Raw genomic sequence first — 5,050 nt, 5'->3', positions numbered from 1 at the left:
TCCCACCTCACGGCCTCCCACCCAGAGCAGGATCACGCATGTGCCAATTCGGCCAAGGTCGTTCAGCGGAGACCGACCCCATGACTGCGCATGCGTACGTCGTTTCGTCGTCACACCATGTTGCGCATGGGCAGTCCTGTTGGCGCCTTTACTTTCGGAAAAAAAACCAACGACCGCGTGGCACGTGGCGGGAGAGACCGACAAAGTTTTCGAAAACCAAAAACAGAGCTGAGCAAGATTCTCTCAGAAACTACTTCCCTCAACAGAGTGCCTCCGGTATTGCTCCGTGTGGAAGTCTTATAATCACATTGCATTGTTTTGGAAAGTTCTGGAACGATGGCCATTATGGTTTCCAAGCTGCACCTTAATAGCCTAATTCTGAGCATCATAAGTAATGAATTCTTCTGATAATGAGGCAGGCCATGTACCGATGCTGTGAGACCTGGGCAGTGTTCATGCTGTCAGCTGTCCATCCATTTCAGGATGATTTTATTCCAGGGAGGCTGCTTTTTGCCCAGGGTCCTCCTGTGACTGATTCCTTACCCACTCACCCTTGGGCACACAGGCCCGGTGGGCAAGTTGTCGCTATTTTGAATGACTGACAGCAACCTTTTCCCAATTACCAAAACCGAAGCTCCTGCTGTGTCGAGTGCCTTTTCAGTGTGTTCGGTGAACCTAAAGAGCCAGGTAATAACCATCACCAACAACACGTAGTTTGGTTTTCCTCCTGATATCTGTGGCATTCCCATTGGAAGGATGTGTGTAAAATACCGTTTCATGTTTGGAATTTGGATTGGTTAAAAAGTGAAGCATATTGTTAATCTGGCTGGATTTTTAAAAAAGGTCAGAAAGTTATTCTGGAGCAGAGACCTAAATGTCCCATTTCTAATTTGGTACCAAGGGCATGGCAGAACCCCTGGAATGAGTTATGTTAATGGTTTAAGATGATTGTACTTTTACGTGACAGACAATATAAACACATTAAGATATTAGTTTTGTTTTCAGTTCAGTTCTGAAAATACAAGAGTTTTAGTTGAGTCAAATTCAGAGCTTAATTCAGAAGTGACCCTATGGTTTCTTTATAGCAGAGTTGTGAAGAGAACAGTTTCTGTCCTGACGGGGTTGTTCAGTTCTGTTCAGAGAATCATAGAGTCACGATCTTAAAACAGCATTGAAGTAGATGCTGCAGTCCAACTTGTCTGTGCTGACCAGATGTCCAAAACTGAACTAGTCTCATTTACTAGCAATTGGCCCGTATCTCTCTAAACCCTTACTATTTATGTACCCATCCTTTTAAGTGTGGTAATTGTACCCATCCCCACCACTTCCTCTGGCAGATATCCCTGCAACTTAATAAAGGTCCTCCTGTGACTGACTCCTTACCCACTCACCCTTGGGCACACAGGCCGGTGGGCAAGTTGTCGCTATTTTGAATGACTGTTCCAATTTCCTGCAACATCCCTCTAACCACACCTCTTGGCAAAAAAGGTAAGTTCAAATACAGTTTCTTACAGGACAGATGTTAGACAGAGAGAGAGACAACTGGAAACATCTGTTGAATCAGGGAACCTTTTTATCCTAGCAGCTTTCTTCGACCAGCAGCTTCGAAAAGACTGCTAAACTTAAACCAAAAATTCCTAATGAACTGGGAAAACTGGCTGCTCACTTTTCATTGTGCAAGTGTTTTACAAAAAGTCTAAAAGCCTTTTTCCTGATGGTTGCCTTAGGCAGTATCTGTTAGCCATTAGTGAGGGCCCTAACCCCACACAAATTGGAACCTCTGCCTTTACAACCCCTCTTGAAAAAACCTAAGGACAACATAACGTTAGGAACAGCATTGTCACACATTCAACTCCTATATTCAATACACTGACCAATGAAGGCAAGTGTGCCAAATGTCTTCTTCACTACCATGCCTACCAGTGACTCCACTTTCAGGAACTATGCACCTGCATCCTAAGCCTTTCTGTTTGACAAGGAGTCAATTAAGTAGATACTTAAAGAGTTGTGGCAGGAGCAGAATTTCTCTAGATTTGAGATTCTTTCATGGGCAAATTGGGAAATTGTTTGAAACTTCATTTTAATGTTTGTGTTAAGATCTTTTGAAATATTATTTATTTTTGTTCTTTTCTGTAATAAACTATTTTAGTTCTGTCTTAACAGAAGAAGACACAAATAGCATCCCAGCAATGCTATTAAGAAGGGGGTATCAAAGGAAATGAATAAACCTAAGTAGTTCTGGAGAAATCAATGGGACTGAAGGATGATAAATTCTTAGGACTTGATAATTTACATGACTGGTACCAAAGGAGATGGTCAGGAATGTGTTGGTTGACATGTTTCGAAATTCTGTATATTCTAAAATAGTCATAATTAAATGCAGGATAACAAAAAGGAGAGAGAGAAAAAAGAGACTTAAAAAACTGGTTAGAGTGTATTCTGTACTAGGTAAGATGCTAGGGTTTCTTATAAACACCAGGATAACAGGATGCTTAACAGGATGAGATAAAATTAACATGGATTTATGAACGGCAAATTATCTTTTATCTTTACTGGAACTTGTTGTGGCTGTAGCTAGCAGAATAGATAAGGAGAACCAGAGGTGTTATGTATTTGGATTTTCAGAAAGCCTTTCATGCATGTGTGAAAGGTTTATGAAATTTTAAAGCACATGGGATTGGTGGTAAAATTCTGGAATGTATTAAGAGCTAATGCTCTTCAGTAAAAGGATATGGAAAAGGATATGGAAGATATAGACTGTAGGGAAATAGATGGTGACATCTCGCAAAATGTCCAAATTACAGAGGTGAAAGTGCTGGATGTCTTGAAACAGTTAAAGGTGGATAAATCCCCAGGACCTGATCAGGTGTACCCGAGAACTCTGTGGGAAGCTAGAGTCGTGATTGCTGGGCCTCTTGCTGAGATATTTGTATCATCGATAGTCACAGGTGAGGTGCCGGAAGACTGGAGGTTGGCAAACGCGGTGCCACTGTTTAAGGAGAGCGGTAAAGACAAGCCAGGGAACTACAGACCGATGAGCCTGACCTCAGTGATGGGCAAGTTGTTGGAGAGAATCCTGAGGGACAGGATGTATTTGGAAAGGTAAGACTGATTCGGGATAGTCAACATGGCTTTGTGCGTGGGAAATCATGTCTCACAAACTTGATTGAGTTTTTTGAAGAAGTAACAAAGAGGATTGATGAGGGCAGAGCAGTAGATGTGATCTATATGGACTTCAGTAAGGCGTTCGACAAGGTTCCCCATGGGAGACTGATTAGCAAGGTTAGATATCATGGAATACAGGGAGAACTAGCCATTTGGAACAGAACTGGGTCAAAGGTAGAAGACAGAGGGTGGTGGTGGAGGGTTGCTTTTCAGACTGGAGGCCTGTGACCAGTGGAGTGCCACAAGGATCGGTGCTGGGTGCTCTACTTTTTGTCATTTACATAAATGATTTGGATGTGAGCATAAGAGGTACAGTTAGTAAGTTTGCGGATGACACCAAAATTGGAGGTGTAGTGGACAGCGAAGAGGGTTACCTCAGATTACAACAGGATCTGGACCAGATAGGCCAATGGGTTGAGAAGTGGCAGATGGAGTTTAAATGCGAGGTGCTGCATTTTGGGAAAGCAAATCATAGCAGGACTTATACACTTAATGGTAAGGTCCGAGGGAGTGTTGCTGAACAAAGAGACCTTGGAGTGCAGGTTCATAGCTCCTTGAAAGTGGAGTCGCAAGTAGATAGGATAGTGAAGAAGGTGTTTGGTATGCTTTCCTTTATTGGTCAGAGTATTGAGTACAGGAGTTGGGAGGTCATGTTGCGGCTATACAGGACATTGGTTAGGCCATTGTTGGAATATTGTGTGCAGTTCTGTTCTCCTTCCTATCGGAAAGATGTTGTGAAACTTGAAAGGGTTCAGAAAACATTTACAAGGATGTTGCCAAGGTTGGAGAATCTGAGCTACAGGGAGAGTCTGAACAGGCTGGGGCTGTTTTCCCTGTAGCGTCGGAGGCTGAGAGGTGACCTTATAGAGGTTTACAAAATTATGAGGGGCATGGATAGGATAAATAGACAAATGCTGTTCCCTCGTGTTGGGGAGTCCAGAACTAGAGGGCAAAGGTTTAGGGTGAGAGGGGAAAGATATAAAAGAGACCTAAGGGGCAACTTTTTCACGCAGAGGGTGGTACGTTTATGGAATGAGCTGCCAGAGGATGTGGTGGAGGCTGGTACAATTGCAACATTTAAGAGGCATTTGGATGGGTATATGAATAGGAAGGGTTTGGAGGGATATGGGCCGGGTGCTGACAGGTGGGACTAGATTGGGTTGGGATATCTGGTCGACATGGATGGGTTTGACTGAAGGGTCTGTTTCAGTGCTCGGTATGTCAGGGACAGTGGTCTGCTATAGGGAGAGGTTGAAGATGTCCAAGAAGATCTCTACCAGTTGAGCTGAGTGCTCTTGAGTACAGGGCCTGGTACTCCATCTGCTCCCATTGCTTTCCTTGGATTCACACGAAGGAAAACTGATCTGGCCTCTGATGCAGTGACTGTTGGGATAGGTTTGTCAGGACTTGTTGGAATAGGTGTTACCTCTCCACTGAAATTAGTCATAGAGTCATAGAGATATACATCACGGAAACAGATCTTTCGGCCCAACCAGATATCCCAACCCAGTGTAATCCCAAATGCCAGCACCTGGCCCATATCCCTCCAAACCCTTCCTATTCATATATCCATTCAGATGTCTTTTAAATGTTGCAATTGTACTAGCCTCCACCACTTCCTCTGGCAGATCATTCCATGCGCGCACAACCCGCTGCGTGAAAAAGTTGCCCAGTAGCTTTCTTTTATATCTTTCCCCTCTCACCATAAACCAATGCCTTTTAGATCTGGACTCCCCCACCCAAGGGAAGAGACTTTGTCTATTTATCCTGTCCATGTCCCTCATGACTTTATAAACATCTATACGGTCACCCCTCAGCCTGCACGCTCTAGGGAAAACAGCCCCAGCCTATTCAACCTCTCCCTATAGTTCAAATCCTCCCATCC

Source organism: Chiloscyllium punctatum, chromosome 2 (genome assembly GCF_047496795.1).
Source record: "Chiloscyllium punctatum isolate Juve2018m chromosome 2, sChiPun1.3, whole genome shotgun sequence".
NCBI classification, from domain to species: domain Eukaryota; kingdom Metazoa; phylum Chordata; class Chondrichthyes; order Orectolobiformes; family Hemiscylliidae; genus Chiloscyllium; species Chiloscyllium punctatum.
This window is presented reverse-complemented; position numbering follows the sequence as displayed.